This window comes from Trachypithecus francoisi, unplaced genomic scaffold (genome assembly GCF_009764315.1).
Source record: "Trachypithecus francoisi isolate TF-2019V2 unplaced genomic scaffold, Tfra_2.0 Lachesis_group1, whole genome shotgun sequence".
NCBI lineage: Eukaryota > Metazoa > Chordata > Mammalia > Primates > Cercopithecidae > Trachypithecus > Trachypithecus francoisi.
Window position 1 is genome coordinate 171,283,838 of NW_022681454.1, and position 25,601 is coordinate 171,309,438.

Genomic DNA, 25,601 nt, shown 5'->3' on the forward strand with positions numbered 1-25,601 from the left:
TTGAAGTGAAATAAGGGTGGTGTTTTAAAAGAATTAATATCTTGACATTGTAGATTTTTTTTTTAATTAAGAAACTCAGCAGACACTTTAACATTGTGCCCTAACTAGGTCCCTTATGTCTCTGAATTGCTTGTACTGTGAGGAGAATCACTTAATACAAGCTTATTAGACAACCAAGTAGCTTGGAAATCCCCCACTAGACCTTTCAGTAAGGTTTAATCAACCAGGTAAGACCCTGATGAGGCTGGCAATGAGACTTACTGTATTTTTTAAATGGAGATGCTGAGTTTCAAAATATTAAAATGTGGTTTAAATACAGTGATGACAAAATTGGAGGTGCTGCTGCAGCCACAAACCCAAATCCCTGCCCCGCACCTCCACCGCCACCCTTCAACCCTGTGGTTCATTACAGTGCTTTGTGGAATTAACAAGTATTAATTTACCTCTGAATTGCTACTAGGAATTTAGCCTGATTCAATATTGCCATTTGAATGGAGAAAATAGTTTCATTACTAATAGATAGTGCACTGGAAATAATTAAACTGAGTTTTTTTAACCCTCCATATCTCTGAACTGAATTAGTGTTTCTAGTTTAGTTTTCTTTTAAACAAATACACACATATACAAATAGAAATATATGTATATACATGGTAAATAATATATGGACATAGTAAAAAATTCAAAATGTGTGAGAGGTTATATTATTAAATATAGTTTATCTCTTAATTCACCAGGTTTTTAAGTTGCTAATGTAAGGACAAATAAATAGTAAAGTCAGAAACTTAATTTCCCTCTTAAAAGCAAGAGAATTTCTCCCTAACCTTTTCTTACAGTGTTTACTTTAGGAAACTTGTAATCATATTATTTCTTGGTCTCTGAAATGTATGGGAATTTTTTTTTTAAAGCTAAATAAGCTTCTGACCAGCTTTACAATGCAGAAATGTCTTTCCCAAGGACCAGGAATCACCTCTTTTAAGTGTAATTATTAAGCAAAAAAGCACCTCACCCCCCAGTTTCTGTGGGAGGGTAGGAGCCTAACTCCAGTGAACATCTCACTCCAAGTTGCAAAAGTACCTCTTGTCATAAAGATGAGACGTTTATTTCTCTATTGGATAAATCCAATTAGGTAACACAAATGATCATCCCAACTCTCGAGTGAATTTAGGATGAATTACATGTGACAACTGGTGCTGTCAAGTCCTCTTACTTGAGGACTTGGCTGTATAAAGGGGTGAGGTTTCCTTCTGTTTTCGTAATCCCTTAGCAGATTTTGTGGAATGCACATCACATTCTGGTTTAATGCTCATTTGATGATAAAATTGTCTTCTTTCTCTTCTACCTATATAGCGAGTTTTTCTGGGTTGGCAGGAGATTTTGTTTTTAATCCTATTTTCCCCAACACAAAACAGACACCACTCTGGTTCTTAACAGAGAAAAGGGATGAATTTTAGGTATCTAAGATCTAAAAGATTTAGGTATCTAAGATACCTAAAAGATTCTCCAAGATGATTGGAGAGTCTGAACTGGAAACTAACATAATACGACCATTAAATCTGGACAGGCAAGCTTTCTAGCTTGAAACACAAAGTGAGAAATTACCTAAATGTAGGGATAATTTTCAAACACATTGGACAGCCAGAAATATCCAATGTCCACTACATCCTCCCAGCTCTGTCCCTTGTCTTCATTATTCTCAAATGTCACTACTATTAGTTATGTAATACATCCATGCACCATATAACATTGACATACCACGTATATGAGTGTGGTCCAATCAGATTATAATGGAGTTGAGAAAATCCCGATTGCCTAGTGACGTCCTAGCTATCCTAATATCTTAGCACAATGCATTCATCACACATGTATTTATGGTGATGCTTGTGTAAACAAGCCTACTGCTGCCAACTGCATAAAAAGTATAGTACACACATTATGTACAGTACATAATACTTGCTAATGATACTGGTTTATGTATTTACTATACTATACTTTTTATGGTTATTTTAAAGTGCACTCCTTCTGCGTATTAAACAACTGAACTGTAAAATAGCCTCAGGCAGATCCTTCAGGAGTGCAATTGTTTTAATGTTTGTTCTCTCCCAATCTCACCTTGAAAATTTATTCCCAGAGTTGAGATGGGACCTAATGGGAAATGTTTGAGTTCGGGTCATGGGGACAGGTCATGGGGTAGGGAGTCACTGAGTTCTCAGCCTATTAGTTCCCATGAGAGCTGGTTGTTAGAAAGAGACTGATGCCTCCCCACCTCCTCTCTATTCCTCTCTTACCATGTGATCTCTGCACACACAAGCTCCCTTTCGCCTTCCACTATGAGTGGAAGCAGGCTGATGCTGATGCCATGCCTCTTGCACAGCCTGCAGAACTACGAACCAAATAAACCTCTTTTTATAAATGACCCAGCCTCAGGTTTTTCTTTACAGCAACATAAAACAAAGACAAGGAGGTATTCCAGAAGGCATTGGTATCATAGGAGATGACAGTTCCATGCTTCTTGTTGCCCCTGAAGACCTTCCAGTGGGACAAGATGTGGAGGTAAAGACAGTGAAATTGATGGTCCTGACCCTGTGTAGGCGGAGGATAATTTGTGTGTTTATGTCTTTGTTTTTAACAAAGACATTTAAAAAGTGAAAAATTAAGCTTTTTCGCAACGGGTTTGCCGCCAGAACAGAGGTGTCGTGAAAACTACCCCTAAAAGCCAAAATGGGAAAGGAAAAGACTCATATCAACATGTAGTCATTGGACACGTAGATTCGGGCAAGTCCACCACTACTGGCCATCTGATCTACAAATGCGGTGGCATCGACAAAAGAACCATTGAAAAATTTGAGAAGGAGGCTGCTGAGATGGGAAAGGGCTCCTTCAAGTATGCCTGGGTCTTGGATAAACTGAAAGCTGAGCGGGAACGTGGTATCACCATTGATATCTCCTTGTGGAAATTTGAGACCAGCAAGTATTATGTGACTATCATTGATGCCCCAGGACACAGATACTTCATCAAAAACATGATTACAGGGACATCTCAGGCTGACTGTGCTGTCCTAATTGTTGCTGCTGGTGTTGGTGAATTTGAAGCTGGTATCTCCAAGAATGGGCAGACCCGAGAGCATGCTCTTCTGGCTTACACACTGGGTGTGAAACAACTAATTGTTGGTGTTAACAAAATGGATTCCACTGAGCCACCCTACAGCCAGAAGAGATATGAGGAAATTGTTAAGGAAGTCAGCACTTACATTAAGAAAATTGGCTACAACCCGACACAGTAGCATTTGTGCCAATTTCTGGTTGGAATGGTGACAACATGCTGGAGCCAAGTGCTAACATGCCTTGGTTCAAGGGATGGAAGGTCACCCGTAAGGATGGCAATGCCAGTGGAACCATGCTGCTTGAGGCTCTGGACTGCATCCTACCACCAACTCGCCCAATTGACAAGCCCTTGCGCCTGCCTCTCTAGGATGTCTACAAAATTGGTGGTATTGGTACTGTTCCTGTTGGCCGAGTGGAGACTGGTGTTCTCAAACCCGGTATGGTGGTCACCTTTGCTCCAGTCAACGTAACGACTGAAGTAAAATCTGTCGAAATGCACCATGAAGCTTTGAGTGAAGCTCTTCCTGGGGACAATGTGGGCTTTAATGTCAAGAATGTGTCTGTCAAGGATGCTCGTCGTGGCAACGTTGCTGGTGACAGCAAAAACGACCCACCAATGGAAGCAGCTGGCTTCACTGCTCAGGTGATTATCCTGAACCATCCAGGCCAAATAAGTGCTGGCTATGCCCCTGTGTTGGATTGCCACACGGCTCACATGGCATGCAAGTTTGCTGAGCTGAAGGAAAAGATTGATCGCCGTTCTGGTAAAAAACTGGAAGATGGCCCTAAATTCTTGAAGTCTGGTGATGCTGCCATTGTTGATATGGTTCCTGGCAAGCCTATGTGTGTTGAGAGCTTCTCAGACTATCCACCTTTGGGTCGCTTTGCTGTTCGTGATATGAGGCAGACAGTTGCGATGGGTGTCATCAAAGCAGTGGACAAGAAGGCTGCTGGAGCTGGCAAGGTCACCAAGTCTGCCCAGAAAGCTCAGAAGGCTAAATGAATATTATCCCTAATACCTGCCACCCCACTCTTAATCAGTGGTGGAAGAACCGTCTCAGAACTGTTTGTTTCAATTGGCCATTTAAGTTAGTAGTAAAAGACTGGTTAATGATAACAATGCATCGTAAAACCTTCAGAAGGAAAGGAGAATGTTTTGTGGACCACTTTGGTTTTCTTTTTTGCGTGTGTCAGTTTTAAGTTATTAGTTTTTAAAATCAGTACTTTTTAATGGAAACAACTTGACCAAAAATTTGTCACAGAATTTTGAGACCCATTAAAAAAGTTTAATGAGAAAAAAAAAAAAAGAAAAATTAAAACAAAGCATTTAAAAGTAGAAAAAGCTCATAGAATAAGAATATAAAGAATAAAGAAAGAAAACATTTTGTATAGTGGTACAATGTGTTTGTTATAAGCTTTGTTATTACAGGAGTCAAAAAGGTAAAACATCCAAAAGTGTATAAATTAAAAAAGTTACAGTAAGATAAGTTTCCTTTTTTATTGAATAAATAAATGTTTGTTTTATAAATTAACTGTAACCTGAGTGTACACTGTTTATAAATTGTGCAGTAGTATACAATAATGTCCTCGGTTTTCACAGCCACTCACCACTTTCACTGACTCACCCAGAGCAACTTTCAGTTCTGCAAGCTTCATTCGTGGCAAGTGCCCTATACAGCTGTAATATCTTTGTCTTTTGTACTATATTTTTACTGTACCTTTTCTATGGTGAGTCATGTTTAGATAGGCAAACACTTACCATTTTGTTCCAGTTGCTGATAGTATTCATTTTAGTAACAGGCTGTGCAGGTTTGTAGCCTGGGAGCAATAGGCTCTACCACACAGCCTAGGTGTGTGAGTACGCCCTGTGATATTCACCCTGTGAGGAAAATGGCTAATGACTCATTTCTCAGGATGTATACCCATCAGTAAACAACGTTTGATTGTACATCTAGGGAAACTATGCGGCCGGGCGCGGTGGCTCTACGCCTATAATCCCAGCACTTTGGGAGGCCGAGGCGGGCGGATCACGAGGTCGGGAGATCCAGACCATCCTGGTTAACACGGTGAAACTCCGTCTCTACTAAAAAATACAAAAAAATTAGCCGGGCGTGGTGGCTGCGCCTGTAGTCCCAGCTACTCGGGAGGTTGAGGCAGGAGAATGGCGGGAACCCGGGAGGCGGAGCTTGCAGTGAGCAGAGATCGCGCCACTGCACTCCAGCCTGGGCGACAAAGCGAGACTCCGTCTCAAAAAAAAAAAAAAAAAGATAAACTATGCACATGAAGGCAGACAATATGAAAAATACACATTCTGTCTTGAATATTGTTTTCTTAAATTTTTTTATTGAAAAATGATAAACATATATAAAAGTATACAAAATATAAATGTACAACCCAAAGAACTATCCAAGCTAACACCAATATAATCACATCCCAGGTCAAGAAATAGAACATCGCCAAATCCCCAAACTACTGCTCCTGGTGCCTCTTGCAATAAATAAAACTCTTTCCTGAGTTTTAATACCGTACATCATTTTTGTGTGTGTGCCTATTTCTGACATTTATATAACTGGAATTATATTCTTTTGTGTCTGGCTATTTTGGTTCAAAATTCTGTTCGTGATAATATGTTTTTGAGTGTAGCTATAGTGCATTTTATTGCTCTATGGTATTTCATTAATGTCAGTGTACCCTTGGTAATTTACTCACTTCCATGTGGATGAATTCTGTTTTCAGTTTGAGGCTATAACACATTAAGCTGCTATGAATATTTTGAAAGTGTCTTTAGGTGCATACATCCATACAGTGCTGTTCAGTATATGCTAGGAGTGGACTAGCTGGGTTGTACATCAACTTCAGTAAGTACTGTTTTTGCAAGGTGGTTGTACCAATTTGCAATTTGCATACCCATGACCCTGGATGAGAGTTCCTCTTATTCACATGCTCACCCAAACTTAGCTGTAAGTCTTTCATAATTTTAGGCATTATAATGCATGGTTAATAGTGTCTCACTGAGATTTTGTTTCAAATTTGCCAGAGTAATAATGAGGGTGAGTACCTTTCACATTAGTAGTTATTTGTATCTCTTTCTGTGAAGGGATATTCTTTTTGCCCATTTTGTGATTGAATTCTGTGTCATTTCTTATGGATTTGAAGGGATTATTTATTCTAGATACAAATAATTTGCTGTTTATGTGTATTGCAAGTGTCTTTTCTTGTTACGTGGTTTGATATTCTCAGTAATGTCTTCTGATAAATAGAATTTAAAAATTTTACTGTATTTGAATTGTTAATCTTTTATTTTATAGTATATATCTATGTATTTATACACACATTTATGTAGGATTTAGGATTTGTAAATTTCTTTTCTTTCTTCCTGCCTTTGTTTTAGAAACAGGGTCTTGCTCTGTTGCCCTGGCTGGAGTTCAGTGGTATGATCATAGCTTATTATAGCCTTGAACTCCTGGGCTCAAGCCATCCTCCTACCTCAGCCTCCTGAGTAGCTGGGATTTCTTTTCTTCTTATTTTTATTAGAGATAGGATCATGCTATGTTGCCTAGGCTGGTCTTGAACTTCTGGCCTCCAGCAGTCCTCCTGCATGAGCCTCCCAAGTAGCTGGGATTACAGGCATGAGCCACCAGGCCTGGAAGATTTGATAATTTCTTTGAATAATTATATATTTTTAAGTTTACTTCCATGTTTTTGAATTTTTGAGTGCTTATAACTGGTATCTTTTTAAAATTTCATTTTATAATTGTTGCTGGTGTATAGAAATGAAAACAATTTTCATATATTGACCTTGTCACCAGCAAATTTTCTATATTTACTTATTAGTTGTAATGTGTTATCTGTAGAGTCTGTTAGATTATTTGCATTCATTAGCATTGATTATGTAATGGTATACATTGGAGCTCATTTCATATTAGTAAACACAAAGCTGGATAATTGTTTTTAATGGCTAGTGAGTATTTTGTTAATATACTACAGGTCAGTGGCATGGTTAGGATGGAGACTCTAGGGTCAGACTTCTGGGTTTGACTTATGGTTCCACCAGTTATTATCTGAGTGACCCTATTAGTGTCACCCATGTCCCTATGCTTCACTTTCCTTCAGGGAAGGCTCATTCATATGTGTGCTCTTACCAACACTGTTTCAGTGAATGCTCTTGAGTATGTTCCTTGTTTATATGTTGTGTATAAATGGGTGTGAAGTTCTATATTCAGATATTTCTCTGAAATGGTTGTACTAATTTACACTTGTATCAGCTGTTTGTAAGAGTTCATATTGCCTCACATTTTTGTCAACACTTGGTAATGTCTACCTATGAAGGGTTTTGAACCAAAAAGATTTTGAAAATCTTGTCAAACTTAAACATTGGCAAATTAAAAAAATAATAAAACAGTATCTCAATTTTTTGAGACTGACGCACTGCTGGCTGTGCTAAGAGGTCTACATAGCTTATTTAACTTTATAATTAGCACTTTTATGGTTACTAATGAGTTTTGGAAACTTTCCATATCCTTGATAGACATTTTGCTTTCTGTGAATTGGCTATTCATTTTTTGCTTGTTTTTTTTTTTTTTTTTTTTTTTTTGAGACAGAGTCTCGCAGTGTCTCCCAGGCTGGAGTGCTATGGCATGATCTCGGCTCACTGCAACCTCTGCCTCCTGGGTTCAGACAATTCTCCTGCCTCAGCCTCCCAAGTAGCTAAGACTACAGGGGCCTGCCACCACGCCTGGCTAATTTATTTTGTATTTTTAGTAGAGATGGGGTTTCACTATGTTGGCCAGGCTGGTCTCGAACTCCTGACCTCGTGATCTGCCTGCCTCAGCCTCCCAAAGTGCTGGGATTACAGGCATGAGCCACCACGCCAGGCCATTTTTTCTTATCAATTCAAAGGAATTTCTTCAATGTATTGAATATTCTTTTTTGGTTACATAGATTGTAAATGTCTTCTTTTGGTTTGTCATTTCTTCTTCTTCTTCTTCTTTTTTGATGGGGTCTCACTCTGTCACCCAGGCTAGAGAACAGTGGCGTGATCTTGGCTCACTGCAACCTCCATCTTTTGGGCTTAGGTGGTGATCCTTCCACCTCAGCCTCCTGAGTAGCTGGGACCAAATGCATGTGTCACCACGCCTGCCAAATTTTTGTATTTTTTGTAGAGATGGGGTTTGACCCTGTTGCCCAGGCTGGTCTTGAACCCGTGGACTCAAGTGATCCACCCATCTCAGCCACCCAAAGTGCTAGGATTACAGGTATGAGCCACTGCACCTGGTCCAGCTTGTCATTTCTTTCCTACTTTGTGTATGCTGAACTTCATTGTACAGAAATTATTTAATATTGTGTATTATGTTTTGTTCATTTTCCTCCTGTATAAAAAATCCCTTCTCATCTTAAAATCAAAAGAGAATCTTGCATACTCTATTCTCAAAACTTCTACAGAAATGTTTTCACATATGTATCTTTAATGTACCTGGAGTTTGCTTTTGTGTATGGTTTGAGGTAGGAACTTCATTTCATTCTGTTTATTTTCCACATGAATAACCAATTGTCCCAGAACAATGTATTGAAAAAGTCTTCATTTTCCCACTGATTTGCAAGCACTCTATCTTAGATCAGGTTTCCAAAAATGCATGGCTATGCTTCTGAGCACTTTCCACTCCTTCTTTTTTATCCTTGCACAAATTCCACATTATCTTACTAGTAGGATTTTGTAATAAAATTCTTAGTATCAACCCCCCTCTCTCCACTATTATTCTTCTTTAGGAATATCTTGGCTCTTTTTGGACCTTGAAGTTTTCATTACTGTAATTGTGTTAGTCAGGGTTCTCTAGAGGGACAGAACTAATAGGCTAGATGTATATATGAGGGGGAGTTTATCAAGGAGTATTGACTCACACGATCACAAAGTGAAGTTTCACAATAGACCATCTGCAAGCTGAGGAGCAAGGAAGCCAAAACCTCAAAAGTAGAGAAGCTGACAGTGCAGTCTTCAATCTGTGGCTAAAGGCCTGAGAGCCCCTGGCAAATCACTGGTGTAGGTCCAAGAGTCCAAAAGCTGAAGAGCTTGGAGTCTGATGTTCAAGGGCCGAGAGCATCCAGTGTAGGAGAAAGATGAAGTCCGGAAAACTCAGCAAGTCTGCTCTTTCAACTTTGGCCTGCTTTATTCTAGCCACGCTGGCAGCTGATTAGATGGTGCCCACCCAGATTGAGGGTGAGTCTGCCTCTCACAGACCACTGACTCAAATGTTAATCTCCTCTGGCAACAGCCTCACATACACACCCAGGAACAGTACTTTGCATCCTTCAATCCAATCAAGCTGACACTCAGTATTAACCATCACAATTACGTTTTAGAATTTTAATAGGATTTGTGCTAGTGGGTTGTCTGTGATTAGCTGTCTCTCAGAACAGTTGTCCTCCCCCACCCGGGGCCCCTTCCTCCTTGTTGCTTTAAAGTGCAACCCTGCAGCGAGTCTAAGGGAATGGAGGTGCTTTGCCCCATGCTGGGACTGGGAAAGAACTTCTGCTGGGGACATGAACTACAATTTGTCTCAGGCCATCCCGTCAAGGGAAGAGGGATCCACTCACATCCACTGACGGACTCCAAGATGCACTTTCCAAAGGGGCATCCCACCTATTAGAAAGGATCTCTCTGTTCTAGAACCTTACACTGAATGAACACTGGGTGAGCAAGCCCAGGTCAGTTCAGGTATGAATTATGTTGAGTGACCAATCCAGGTAGGAGGATAAAAGGTTGCGGGAAGACTCACTGTCCCACTGCTGTTTGGGATCACCTGACTTAAGACATTCAGAGCATGGTGGCTGGCTGTCTTCATAGGAGAATTTAGAGTGAGAAAGATGGGGTCTGAGTTCCCCAAAACATGTGTGGATTTGTCCTATTTGAGCTTCCGCCTCCAGATGCATCACATGTAGGGATTGGAGACTTTTGACCAGAATGGGGAGGAGAGAACCTTCCTCCTTTCCGGCAAAGGAAGCCAACCCTGTTCACCCTCTGGCCGTCAGGCTACACCACGGAGTGGCCCTGGCCCATTGCCATCAGTTGCCAGAGGAATGCTAGAGATGGTCCACTGGACGACTGAAAGGAAAACTCTAAACTCATCCAATCAGGCAATGGCAGTCAGATGTCTTTCCACTAGGACATTCTGGCCCGCTGGGGAGTAGCCCCTGTCTGGGACCATCAGTTGTCTCCAGCCTTGGACGCTGTCTGCTAAGAGGTTGCAGTTGGAAGAGAGGAAACGGGAAGAGTAGGGGAGAGAGTACATGGCTGGCTGAGGCCGGCGTTGCAGAGGGTAAAATAATTTACTGAGACAGTTGTGGGTAAAGAAAGGTAGATTTGGCTGGGCGAGGTGGCTCACGCCTGTAATCCCAGCACTTTGGGAGGCTGAGGCGGGCGGATCACTAGGTCAGGAGATGGAGACCATCCTGGTTAACACGGTGAAACCCCGTCCCTACTAAAAATACAAAAAATTAGCCGGGCGTGGTGTCGGCACCTGTAGTCCCAGCTGCTGGAGAGGCTGAGGCAGGAGAATGGCGTGAACCCGGGAGGCGGAGCTTGCAGTGAGCGGAGATCGCGCCGCTGTACTCCAGTACTCCAGCCTGGGCGACAGAACAAGACTCTATCTCAAAAAAAAAAAAAAGAAAAAGAAAAAAAGAAAAGTAGATTTATTACAGAAAGTACAAAGATACATTGAAGGGTGCAACAGGCAGCACAGCAGAGAAGGGGCTGTCTGCTAAGAGGCAGAGGCAGGGGCTGGAGGTGGTGCTGAGGAGCTGTGTGCAGAAGGAGGTGCTGCTGGGGCTAAGTGTGGAGCAAGGTATTTGGGAACAGGATGTTGGATGTTGTTGCAGCGGATTGTCTGTGATTTGCTGTCTCTTAGAGCAATTGTTCTTTCCAACCCGGGCCCGTCCTCCTTCTTGGTTACTTATTTTATCAGGACTCCACGATTACCACAGATGGTTCCTCAAGCTATTTTGTAGTGATCTCCTCAACACTCTGCCCCAGGGACCACCCCATTTCAATCGCCACGATTTGATTTTGTCTGCTCTAGGACTTCATGTAATGGAGTATGGTATGCTTTCGTTTGCATCTGGCTCCTTTTTTAACTTTTATTTTTAAGTTCAGGGATACATGTGCAGGTTTGTTACATAGGTAAATGTGTATCATGGGGTTTGTTATTCAGATTATTTCATCATATTAAGCCTAGTATCCGTTAGTTATTTTTCCTGATCATCTCCCTCTTCCCACCTTCCACCCTTCTCTCTCTGTTTCTCAATCTCTCTCTCTCTCTCTCTCTCTCTCTCTCTCTCTCTCTCTCTTTTGAGACAGAGTCTTGCTCTGTTACGCAGGCTGGAGTGCAGTGGCGCGATCTCCGCTCACTGCAACTTCTGCCTCCCGGGTTCAAGCGATTCTTGTGCCTCGGCCTCCTGAGTACCTGGGTCGTCTTGCTCTGTTGCCCAGGCTGGAGTGCAGTGGCGCGATCTCCGCTCGCAGTAGCCTCTGCCTCCCAGGTTCAAGTGAGGTTCTACCTCGGCCTCCTGAGTACCTGGGATTACAGGCACCTGCCACCATGCCTGGCTAATTTTTGTATTTTTAGTAGAGAAGGGGTTTCACCACGTTGGCCAGGCTGGTCTCGAACTCCTGATCTCAGGTGGGCCACCCACCTTGGCCTCCCAAAGTGTTGGGATTACAGGCGTGAGCCACCGCACCCGGCCTCCACCCTCCCCTTTAGCTCAGCATATTGGTTTTGTTCATTCATGTTGTATGCATCAGTAATTTGTTACTTTTATTCCCAAGTAGCATTCTGCTGTATGCACATACACAATTTTTATCCATTCTTCAGTCTATGGTCACTTGGGATGTTTTTAGTTCTGGGCTGTTATGAGTAAAGCTGCTATGAAAATTTGTATACATGTCTTTTTTTTTGTATACAAATGTTTTCACTTCTCTCAGGTAACACCAATAAATGGAATAGCAAGATCTTATTCAAGTGTATGTTTAAATTTACAGGAAATTGCCCAAGTGTTTCTCCAACAGAGAAACACTTTTACATACCCACACACAAAATATAAGAATTCCAGTTTCCTCACATCTTTTTATTTTTAGCCATTCAAGTGGGTGTGTAGTGGCACTCAAATGTGGTTTTCATTGCATTTATTGAATAAAGAAAGATGTGTGTATTTTCATGTGCTGATTTGTTATTTGTATAGCTTCTTTGGTGAAGTGTTTGTATAAATCCTTTGCCCATTTTTAATTGGATTGCTTGTCTTCCTATTATTGAGTTGTAAGAATTCTTATTATATGCTTGGTTCAAGACCTTGCTCAAATACATATCTTTTCCAGTATGAGTCTTGTTTTTCACTTACTAAAGGGCATATTTTGAAAAGTAGAAGTTTAAAAGTTAATGAAGCGAAATTTATTACTATTTTCCTTTTCTGATTGGTGCTCTTTGTACTTTTTATAAGACATGATTGCCTGACCCAAAGTTGCAATGAGCTTTTCCCTTTCAGAAGACATTTTATAGCTTTGGCTTTTATATTTGTCTATGATTCATTTAAAATTAATTCTTAGGTATGGTGAGATTCAATTAAGGTTTAACTAAAAAATATTCTTCGGTTGTTCTAGCAGCAGTCACTGAAAAAGCTACCCTTTTCCTATTAAATGCTCTTAGCAGCATTGTTGAAAGTTACTGATGCTTGATGTGAGGGTCTATATTTGAATGCCCTGTCCTGTTCCATTGACCTATATTGTCTATCCTTATGCTAGTACTGTATTATCTTGATAGTGGTCATTTGTTTTTTTCTCTTTTTTTTTTTTCTTGGTTGTCCTGGCTAAGGCTTATCAGGTTTGCTGATCTTTCTAAATAGTAAAGCTCTAATTGTTTCACTGATTTTTTTCTATTGCTTGTCCATTTTCTATTTTGTTGATTTCTGCTCTTATTGTCTTCTTCCCCTACCTATTTTAGAATTAATTTGTTCTTGCATTTCTAGATATGTGCGTGTGTCTTTTGACTTTGGTCTTTCTTGTTTTCTAAAATAAAGCACTTATGACTATAAATTTCCCTTTAAGTCATGATTTAGCTGCATTTTACAGGTTTGGCAGTATGTTTCTTATATTTCAAAATATTTTCTAATGTTCCTTCTTATGATTTGTTCTTTGGCCCATAATTATTTACAGGTATGCTGCTTAACTTCCAAATGTTTCTATATATTTTTGAAAAGAAGTTGTCTAATTGTTTGCTTTATATATATTTGTATATATATAATTGTCTCATCAGTTATTTATGTTCAAATATTTCATAATTTTTTAAAGAATTATATAAAGAAATGTCATGAAATATCCTTTCAACTATGATGTTGAATTTTCTGTTTACCTTGTAATTCTTTCATATTTTTCTTATGTATTTGAGGTTATAGTATCTACCTGCTGATTGAGAAAAAAGTTATCATTGCATAATAACTATATTTCTTCCTCTTAATGATTCTGTACTACAATGTATTAGGTCTGATTAATATCTCCATACCAGATTTCATTTAGTTAATATTTGGCTGGCATATATTATTTCGTATTACTAGTCTAAAAAATGCACTCAATCTCTGCTTTTAAATTTAATCCAATTTGTGTATTTATATTCATTGTAAATGTTTGTATGTTTGCATTTATTTTTAGTATTTAATTTTGATTTGCATCCACCCAACCATTTTCTCTGTTTCTTTTTTTTTTTTTTTTTCATTTTCTTCCCTATTTGGTATTGGAATATACAATACCAAAAAAAACTTACTTCTTTAGAAATTGTATTTTCTATTTTTCTTTTAGACATTAACCATAAAATTTTTGCATGCATGTCTGTTTGCCTTAAAAATGTCTAACATTAATGTATTTGTCTGCACTCCCTCTATTAAAAGAGTTTTAACTGTATTACCTCTGAAAACTTCTTGCTTGTCTCACAGGCAATTGATATAATTGAATTTGTCTTTTTCTATGTTTATAATAATCCCATTAATAATAATTTTTGTTTATACTGCTGCTATTATATATTTAATACTTTTTAAAGTCTTATCTATAACTTTAATAATTTCTTTGCTCACCATTCCTTTCTGTATTTCAGACATTCTTTATAAGGTTCAGATTCCTTATACCTGAAATATATCCTTTATTACAAATAATTCTTTTTTTTTTTTTTTTTTGAGACTGGATCTTTCTGTCACCCTGGTTGGAGTGCAGTGGCAAAATCTTGGCTCACTGCAGCCTCGACCTGGGCTCAAGTAATCCTCTCACCTCAGCTTCTTGAATAGCTGGGACAACAGGCATGCACCACCACACCTGTCTAAGTTTTGTGTTTTTTGTAGAGAAGGGGTTTGTCATGTTGCCCAGGCTGATCTCGAACTCCTGAGCTCAAGAGGTCTGCCTGCCTCAGCCTACCAAAGTGCTAGGATTACAAGTGTGAGCCACCACACCGGGCCATAATTATTTCATAGATAAACACCAGTCTTTCATTTTTATTTTTTCTCTCTTAGTTTGAAAATACAGTCCTTTTGCTTAGCTGGGTATAGATATCGAACTGAACTTTTCTTTCTTAGTACATTCATTGTCTTTATGTTTTATTTTAGCTCTTCAGAAGTCTGCCATTAATCTAAAAATCAAATCCTTTGAAAGTAGTTTGCCTTACCTATTATTACCTTGAAGTCCCTCTGTTTTACTGTTTTTCTTCTTTTGGTTAATATTTACCTAGTTATCTGTGGATTTTAAAAATTTTACTTTTTATGGGATATTTTGTACTACTGAATCTAAGAATTACATGTTTTTTCTATGTAAGGAACATTCTCCAAGATAATCCTTATAAATAAAATCCTTGAGCGAGCCCTTGAAAAACATCCCAGAATAAAACCTTTAGAAATGCATACAAATAGTGATGAGTGTATGTGTGTGATATCTGTCAATAAATAACTGAACAGAAAACTATAAAGAAGATCACGGGGGACAGCTCCTGGCTAAACCCCACCCTCAAGCCTGGAACATTGGCGCTAAGTGAAAATAGCTGATCCCATTTTTCCTTCCAAATGATTACCTTTTTGGTCTGTCCTGCCCCCTATCCTGTGCCCTTAAAAACCAAACCAGTTGGAGGAAGGATTTTTTTTTTCAGTTTAAAAACTTTATATTAGCCATACATTCTATTTCCTATTTTAACTTACTTGTTGTATGTTGTACTTTCATATATTCCACGGCTGTTTTTATTTTGTGCTAAATTGTGAGTAATTTTTCTCAGATTAATATTCAAATTTACTGATTTTCTTCCCAGCTTTATTTAATTGACTCTTTTTTTTTTTTTTTCTGAGACGGAGTCTCGCTCTGCCGCCCAGGCTGGAGTGCAGTGGCCGGATCTCAGCTCACTGCAAGCCCCGCCTCCTGGGTTTAGGCCATTCTCCTGCCTCAGCCTCCCGAGTAGCTGGGACTACAGGCACCCGCCACGTCGCCTGCCTAGTTTTTTGTATTTTTTAGTAGAGACGGGGTTTCACCGTGTTAGCCAGGATGGTCTTGATCTCCTGACCTCGTGATCCGCCCGTCTCGTCAGGCTTGAGCCACCGCGCCCGGCCTAATTGACTCTTTAGTTCACTCTATTAGTTTTTGACTGCAAATACTAAATATCTTTTAATATTCAAATTTCTACTTTATTTACATATATCTTCATTTTTATAGTCTACTAATCTGGGATTTTTATGTGTTCAATTAATTCTTTTATATTTTACTCATTTTGGGCTCATTGTATTATCTCTATATAATCAGACAGTCCATATCTGATAGTTCTACATTCTGTACTTGAATATTTCTTTCTACTAGTTTTGGGTCAGCTGGTTGAATTCTAGTTTTCCATGTTCACATTCATATTGGGTTGAAGTCTGTGAAGAGGGAGTTTAAGAGAAAGCTTTTTTTTGTTTGTTTTGGTTTGGTTTTGTTGTTTTTCAGTCTCCAAAAAGAAAAAAAGGAAATGTGGAATTCTTCAAAATAATTCCTCATGGCTTTTTTTGCCTGTTCCACATGTGGTTTTCTTGGTTACTGAGATCAGCAGACTCCCTCAGCCAGCCGCAGCTTCAGTTCATGGGCATGATCATGTGTCTGTCCCTTGTGATTCTCTTTATAGTTTTCTGTTCAGTTATTTATTGACAGATATCACACACATACACTCATCACTATTTGTATGCATTTCTAAAGGTTTTATTCTGGGAGGGTTTTCAAGGGCTCACTCAAAGCTTCTTTCTACTGACAGAGGAAGAGAAATGAAGAGTGAAGCTTCTCTGTTTGTTCTGTTCCCTATCTTAACTTACTTGTTGTACTTTCATATATTCCATGGCTGTTTTTATTTTCTGCTAAATTGTAAGTGATTTTTCTCAGATTAATATTCAAGTTTACTGATTTGAATATTAATATTAATTAAAAACCAGACCATTTGGAAGAAGGAACAATAACAAAAAAGAGCAACAGAAGCGGCTGATGCAAGTGGTTGGGGAGGCAAGCTGCTGAGCACTGGGGATGCCAGCTGCTGAATGGTGGGGATGCATGCTGCTGAGCATCAGAGACTACGGATAGACTTGGTTAACTTCAGATGGTGTGGCTTCAGGGAATGATCACCTTTCTGCACCATCCCCTTTCCAATCCCCATCCTTCTGAGAGCCACTTTTAACACCCAATAAAATCTTCTGCATACACTACCCTTTAAATAGTTTGTGTGACCTCATTCTTTCCAGACACCAAACAAGAACTCGGGTGTCAAAAAGTGTAGGTGCAACTGACTGTCACCCTGACCCTTCGCTGAGCTGTTAACGCTTAGCTGTCCATGGACTGGAGGCTGAGTGAAACGAGCCACTCCCATTCCTGCCTACAAAGGGGGTCAACGTGAAGGGAACAATCCCGTCTCCCCCCATAGAATGGGTGGATGGGATTGTACCATTTTGTTTGGAGCTGCCATCTCCTAGGCTAGCTGTTTCTTGCAAGGGAATCAAGCTTGTAATCCTTTTGTGGTCCCCTCAAGAAGATCCAGTGTGAAACAGTGTTACGTTTATAATCCATAAAGAGAGAAGCAATAGCTGCTGTGGATTAAAAAGCCTGGGTTCTCCTGGCAATTTGTGAATGTCTTGGTCAAATAAAGTCACTTGAGTAACTTGTGAGAAGGACCAATAGAACAGATAAGACAGCACACTAAGCACCTCATCTAACATTTGAGTAAGAGAAAAGGGCTGAACCACAAAGTAATTATTTTGCTATACGCTTCTTCCTTAGATGTGGCTCCGGCGTCTTGGAGAGACTTCCGTTATATTACACAGCATGATTACTCGGATTCACACGCCCTGAATCAGATTCTTTTAGTTATTTTTCTCTTCAAGGTTCCTGGGTAGAGCGGTGGTTCTTACAAGCCACACTCCCTTTGCAGTAAGTCAAAATGTGCATTCGTTGCTGCGTTTAGAAGTTATTAGATATCTTCCTGCATTCACAGAATCCTTTTTATTAAGTTACAATATTCAGTTAACAATATTATTTTTCCATTTGAAAATTCTAATAATGTTATTCAATGGGACCCTTCCTATTAGAAGAAAATAACTGTCTCATGTGTAGACTTCAGTAACAGGATGTTCCCACGTATATTATAAGGACGATTTGTAAATGTGTGGCTTAGCTTATGTAAGAGGGGAGCTATACAAACATTTGATATTCTAGGTTATGTCAATCTAAAGATATCTGGGTGATGGAGAAACAGGAAAAAAAGTTCAATTTATTTTTCCTCTTTATATCAATAACGGCAGGTGCTCTTTTCAATCAACTTAGAAGACTTCGATTTCATATGAAAATATCCATAAGTTAAGGTGTAAAATGAGTTAGGTACTGGAGTATGAACATTTTATCAAGAAGACAAACTGTGTTAATGCTCATCTCTTCGTTTATTTATTTTACGTGTCAGGCACATAGTCATTCTATTAGGCACAAAATGTACAAACATGAGTAATCTAGTTCTTTCCTCAAGGAATTCATGGTTTGATAAGATAATATACACACACACTGTGTATTATCTATCTATCCATCTATTATTATCTGTGTATTTATCTATCGCACACACACACACAATAATCAGGAAAAAATTTACAGATGATTGAGCTTAATGGAGTTTATCAGTCAGGCAAGGAAGGGAAAAAAAGCATTCCAGGCAGAGGGAACAATATTAATATAGTGAGATGTAGCCAGTGAAAATAAAAGTAATATTCAGAGATACCGAGGTAACTTGAAATTTCTGAAGAGTAGAGTGCATAACAAAGAGTAGTGGGAATTCAAACTAGGACAAGTAGAGGATTAACCCATAAAGGGCCTTGGATAATATGCTATAGAACTGTTGACTTTAATCTTCCAAATAACCGAGATTCTCAATAATATGAATTAGAGAGACCATATAACACGACTTGAATTCATCTCACTTATCCTTCACTCTATCTCAGACATGTACTTCCAAGAGTGGTACTGGACCTGGTCAATAATTAGCACCCCTATACAAGTCAACATTTCATGTATACTATTCTTACCTCACTTGCTATAATGATAGCTCATTCTTAGTCCAGAAATATTCCAGTGCCACTCTAATCCCTTACTCCACTGGTGTTATTTAGTTGGCCCTTACCTGATTTGATTATGTCCTCACTGCCCTCCTTACTCAAAATAAAGCTCATAATCAATCACTCTTACAATTCCTTTGTATATATTTTCAACTTTGTTTTCAACTTTCTTGCTTGCACTAGCTTGGAAAACCTATAATCTGGTTAAATTCAATTTTCTACCTAATTCTATGACTGATGTCAGCTTCAAGTCATGACTGTGAACCTCAAGTGGACTGCTTGGAATCACATTGTATATATCCACAGGCTATTCTCCAAAGGAGATCATTTCCAAATTTATTTTATTTTGTTTGTTTTTAAACTTTTAGTTTCGGAGGAACATGTGAAGCTTTGTTACATAGGTGAGCTCATGTCATGGGAATTTGTTGTACAGATTATTTCATCACTCAGATATTACACCCAATACAAACAGTTTCCTTTTCTGCTTCTCTCCCTCCTCCCACCCTCCACCCTCAGGTAGATCCCAGTGTCTGTTGTTCCCTTCTTTGTGTTCATGAGTTCTCATCATTGAGTTCCCACTTACAAGCGAGAACATATGGTATTTGGTGTTCTGTTCTTGTGTTAGTTTGCTAAGGATAATAGCCTCCAGTGTCATTCATGTTCTCAAAAAAGAAATAACTTGCTTCTTTCTTGAAATAATTTTAATGTTTATTAGAAAAAGTTATTTCACGTTTTTGTGTGGGTATAATGGATCTACTTCCTTTTTATGGCTGCATAGTATTCCATGGTATATATGTACCACATTTTCTTTATCCAATCTGTCATTGACAGATATTAGGGTTGATTCCATGTCTTTGCTATTGTGACTGGTGCTGCAATGAACATTTGCATGCATGTGTCTTTATGGTAGAATGATTTATATTCTTCGGGTATATACCCAGTAATGGGATTGCTGGGTGGAGCAGCAGTTCTGCTTTTAGTTCTTTGAGGAATCACCATACTGCTTTCCTCCCCAGCATCTACTATTTCTTGCCTTTTTATTTTATTATTTTTTTGAAGGCAGTGTTTCACTCTGTCATACAGGCTGGAGTGCAGTGGCATGATCTTGGCTCACTGCAACCTCCATCTCCTGGGTTCAAGCAATTCTCATGTCTCAGCCTACTGAATAGCTGAGATTACAGGCATTCACCACCATGTCCAGTGAATTTTTTGTATTTTTAGTAGAGATGTGGTTTTGCAATGTTGGCTGGGCTGGGCTGGAACTCCTGGCCTTAAGTAATCTGCCTGCCCCTGCCTCTTAAAGTGCTGGGATTACAGGCGTAAGCCACCACACCTGGACTATTTTTTGACTTTTTAGTAGTAGCCATTCTGACTGGTGTGAGATGGCATCTCATTGTGATTTGATTTGTAGTTCTCTAATGATCAGTGATGTGGGGCTTTAATTCATATGCTTGTTGGCCACATGTATGTCTTCTTTTGAGAAGTGTCTGTTCATGAGGAGACCATTTCAAACCTTCTATTTTCATACCCCAATGCCTCCTCCTTCCTCCCCACTCTCAGTTTGGTTTCTATCTCACTGAAAAATTGAAGCAATGAAGGGAGATCTTCCACAGACTCTCACTGCTCACTCTTTGTCTTCCATACTTGCAAACTCTGCTTTTCTGCATGTTACTGTGGATGGACTTTCTATGATACCATCTAAAACCAATCAATGCTACTTTGCTTGTCCGTACCATGCCATTTCTTTATTCCTTGTAATGTTAACTTCCTATGTCTAAGTCTTCTCCCATTATTTTATAAATAATGCTTTTATCAATTTTTCCCCCTCACTTCTCCATCAGAATTGCTCCTAGGACTCACTCATGACTTCATATTGGTGCCATCCTTGTTGGTGGGAGATGTAGTCATCTTAATCTGACTCCATAGCAGCACTGGCGTAATGAAAACTCATTTTCCCTTAAACACTAGATTTTCACGTGGACTAAAACAAACACATGTCCTTTCTTTCCCTCCCATTTCGCTGAGCTTCTTGGGTTGCTTTGCAGGTAAAATAGAGAATGAATTATTTTTCTTAATGAAAGACATGAACTGCATATTTGCACGTCATGAGAATAAGCCATTCAGGAGTTAAAAGTAGTGATACAAGAAAGTGTGATGATTAATTTTCTATGTCAACTAGATTGAGTTAAGGTATATCCAGGTAGCTGCTAAGAGGTTACTTCTGGGTATGTCTGTCATTGAGGGTGCTGTAAGACGAGATTACCTTTTGAATATTAAGAAGAACGAGTAGGCCGGGCCTGGTGTCTCAGGCTTGTAATCCCAGCACTTTGGGAGGCCGAGGCGGGTGGATCACGAGGTCAGGAGATCAAGAACACGGTGAAACCCCGTCTCTTCTAAAAATACAAAAAATTAGCCGGGCATGGTGGCGGGCACCTGTAGTCCCAGCTACTTGGGAGGCTGAGGCAGGAGAATGGTGTGAACCCGGGAGGAGGAGCTTGCAGTGAGCCGAGATCGAGATCGCGCCACTGCACTCCAGCCAGGGGAAAAAAAAAAAAGGAGGCCAGATAAAGAAGATCTGACCTCATCATTGTGGGCAGGCGTTATCCCACCTCTTATGAGCCCAAATAGAACAGAAGTGTGGAAGAAAGGCAAAATGTCTCTCTCTCCTTTAGCTGAGATATTTATCTAATTTTGTGCTTAGACTTTGGAGCTCCTGGTTTTTGGGCCTTCAGACTTTGGAACTTACTCAAGTCCCTCCCACTCCCAGCATGGATTCTCTGATTTTCAGACCTTTATACTCAGATTGAATCACAACACCAACTTTTCTGGATTTCCAGCTTGCAAACAGCATATCATGAAACCTCTTGGCTCTCATAATCATGTGAGCCAGTTCCCATAATAAAATTCTTCATGTATTTATACATATCTTTTTGGTTCTGTTTCTCTGGATAACCCTAATACAGAAAACAAAGAAATAATAACTTTCTGAAGCATACCAAGATGGTAGGAGATTCAGGACAAATTGAGGAGTTGGTTTTGGATAAGACCATGGTAAATTCATCTAAGTTAACAGATGGAAGAGTAGGTTATGCAGGTGCAGATTGGCGTAGGTAGTAGATGTGGTGGTGAGACTCTGTTAAATGTCACCTTACGGTGGCTCCATTTTTCTATGTGAGTGTGAGTCAAGTCATTAACTAAAGGTGTGGATGGGAGGCATGAAGGAAGAGGTTTGTGATATGAGCAGGTATATGAAATAATAAATCAGTATTTCTGTCAACTTTAGAGGGACCTGCTTCAATCGCCAATTTCACTGTGATTCTCCAGGAAGTTACCAGGGGCTGAGCTAGTGACATGGCCAACAGCAAGCATGTGAGATGAAAGTGGTTTATTAATATTCATACCATTGAGGACTCCAGGAAGGAAAGCAGACTTACCAGCTGGAGGTGGGTGGTCCAGAACAACAGGTGAAGTGGCAGGAAACAAAAGGGAAAGAATGTATGCATTAATTAGGGAGGGACATTTATTTGTTTATTTGTTTGTTACTTTTCATTATTTTGAGACTAAGATTGAGATTATTTTTCTAGTTGTGTAATTGCAATCTTAATAAAAATAAAAGTTTGATGCCTTTGATATTTTTCTTCCAAATAAATAGATACAAAAAACCAACAAAACCAAATACTTGTAAGCTTAGTCTGGGTTCAGCATTCTCCCAGCTCTTCATGGGAGTTGCATACCCTCCCAAAGAAAACTTCACCAAAGGAAACCTCACAACATCTGGCAATGGTATCCTTATGCCTTCATTTCCTACTATAATGTACATTTCTCCTAGTACATTTCCTACTAGTCACCACATAATTGGATTTCGGTCCCAATCAGTACTTGCAGATATCACCAAAAAGGGAATCTGCTTTTCTTTTTGTATCACAGCCTCTGATGAGGGCCATTTATCAGCCTAACCCGTATGCGTTATGGGCATTGGTTAAGGAGAAGCAAACTGGGGAGAGGCAAATGGTAGACCTTGCAGGAGCTGACAAGCCATTGTCACTTAGACATTACAAACTGGCGAGTCCTTCTCATTTTGGTCACCTGGAATCGTGGAAAAACAAACCTATTAGATCTACATTTATATCTATACCCAGTAGAATTTAAGCTCCTTGAGGATGAGCTTCTTTGCCTGTCTTTTTGAAGGACCAATATCCAGTATAGTGCCTGGCACTATTTGGCGTTCAATAAATATTTGTTGGAAAATCAATTGCATGTATAAAACACTATTCTCATAGAGTTTGTAGGGATTGCAGAATCGGTATGCTAAACAAGGAGTAATTTCAAAGTAACTCAAATGCTTACATTTTTCAAACACTGTAATATTAACCAAGACCCTTGTTTTCAAGGACCCTTGTTTTTGAATATAAACTCACGTCAAAGTGTTTTATAGAAACATGTTTTACTCTTTTTCATTTTCTTCACATAACTGAGAAATTCAAGAGGTGAACTAATGTCAGTTATGGCTGGATCTAAGGCTTCACGGTGCCACTAGAGCTTGATGCCCTCTCCCTTTCTGGCTCTGCTTAGCTTGCCTGGATTTATTCTCAGAAGAGCCATCTCTATGTGGTGGTGAGTGAGGGCTGTTTCAAGTCCCATGCTGCCATCTTCCTTTCCGCCTTTGATCCCAAATCTAAGCCACTTCTTGGAATTTGGGTAAAGAGATTAAACTAAAAAGGAAAATGCATCATCTGCGTTAGTGGATTGAGACAGGGCAATTCTGGGAGCATCTAGACACGAATTCTTTCTGTTCTCTCAAGGATTTAAAGGATTCAAATTCCTCCAGTGCACATGCTCTTTCCTTTTACAGGAATGACTTCCATTGTGTGTGTGTTGGATAAACTCTTACTTAGTTTTCAAAATGCTGTCCAGCTTTCACTTTCTCTGTGAAATTGTCTGCATCAGTTTGGGTTTACTCAGAAAAAGTTCACTACAAGTATTAGAGAAATAAGAGATTTTATCTAGGAATCTACATATAGGATTTAATGTAGGAATTAGAATTTATCTGAATATAGTAGGATCTGGGGCTGGAAGGCTGAGAGATTAGAGTCTGGGAGTTTGGAGAAATAGTCCATGTAGTAGACCCATAAACATTTCCTGTTGAGCTAAAATACTGTAATAAAAGTATTTCAAAAATCAGAAAGAAAGGACCAGGTATCTACAGATAACAGTTAAATGAAAGCATGAGGATGCCATTGCCAGATAATGTGAGGTTTTATTTTGATGTTAAAATAAAGTTTTATTTGATAAGTTTTGATAAAGTTTTATTTGGGATGTTCTGAAGACCCCCATGAAGAGCTGAGAGAATGCCATACTAAGATTACAAGTATTTTTTTTTTTGTATCTATTTATTTGGAAGAAAAATATCAAAGGCATCAATCTTTTATTTTATTAAGGTTGCAATTACACAACTAGAAAAATAATCTCAATCTTAGTCTCAAAATAATGAAAACTAACAACAAATAAACAACAATAACACTGTGTTCTTACCTGAAAGAATATTGCTTTCTTAGTATTGAGATCGTTAAACTTAATTCCTGAGAAAAACAAAGAAGGCGGACTTGTCTTTAGATATTTGTTCAGCATTACATGTTTTACTCAAACTAGTTGGGTCATCCACAGGATATCCTACATGCCCTTAAAAATTCACTTATTTAAGGATAGGACAGATGAACAGTTTGTCCTGTCTTGAATTCTGTTTTGCAAAAGCTGTTTAAAATACATCTGATAACACAGGTATTTTAATGCCAAAAATCCTGTGCCACTTTCCCTTGAATGAGTCTCTTTGTCTTGGAGTATTTATCCTTTTTGATACTGCATTGTTTTAGAATTCAGAGTGTTCAGTTTAATTCTGAATTCTGTCAGTAACTTGGCTAACTTTGTCCAAGTCACTTTTCTACCTAGTGCACGAGTATAAAAATAGGCATCTAATCTCACTCTACAGAAAATCTACAGTAATGTTTTCAAAGCACTTTGTATTCCTAAGGCAAAACGCTCTATATACACCCAGTTTCCTTCTTTCTAAAAATGAATTGAAAGTTAAAAAAAAAAGCTCAAGTATATGATGAAAATTCTTTTCCCTGCATAAATAATTAAAATGACATTTTGCATGAGACACTCTAGGGTCCACTGAATAAGCCATTAACTCGTTGTTTAATATTTGCTCCCACAGGTGCCTTAAGACCAATACTTGCCGCATGCTGAAGTATTTTTCTCACTTATTTTTCACTATTGCTTTCCTTTTAATTTTTCATATATCATGTATAAAATAACAGGTCATTAGTAAAAAGAGAAAAAAAAGCTAGAGGGATATTTTCCCCATTCTTTTGAGGAATTCGGAGTTAATTGCTCATACTTTTGTATTTCACTATGAACAGAAATCTTACCCCTGTATGGCATAGACTACAAGGATTTAAATCACATTGTATGGTAATACTCTTGCTTTAAAACCATTCCAGAAGCATATGCATTTGCAGGAGACTGGCCGCTACAAAATTAAGACAAAGAAGAGGAAATTTTTAGGTCTCTTACCTCAGTTAGGGAAAACGACAACTTAGAACATAATCCAAGCAAATGCTATTTGCCTACTTTAAATACCTACCATGGACTTGGTATAATGCACAAGCTATTTTGGGTGAAGGGAGGTTGAAGAAGGAAGAGTAACATTTCAAAAATGTGAAATTAAAAAGAAGTTAAAGATCGTCCTTCTAGTTCACTTTCAATATTGTTCTCAGTTCACTCTTTTTTGATCTAATTTGAAATTTCAATCTATTGTTTCCTTCACATTGATACATTTTAATGGCCCCTCGTCTTAATACTTTCCTTCATATCCCCTTAGGATT

General features: G+C 38.9%; 1 pseudogene across 1 annotated transcript; it reads left to right on the forward strand.

Moving 5' to 3' along the window:
• Nucleotides 1-2,703: 2,703 nt before the first annotated feature.
• LOC117086165 lies at nucleotides 2,704-4,409 on the forward strand (annotated as a pseudogene). The gene has a single exon (XR_004438223.1). The product of XR_004438223.1 is annotated as an elongation factor 1-alpha 1-like (transcript).
• Nucleotides 4,410-25,601: the final 21,192 nt, after the last annotated feature.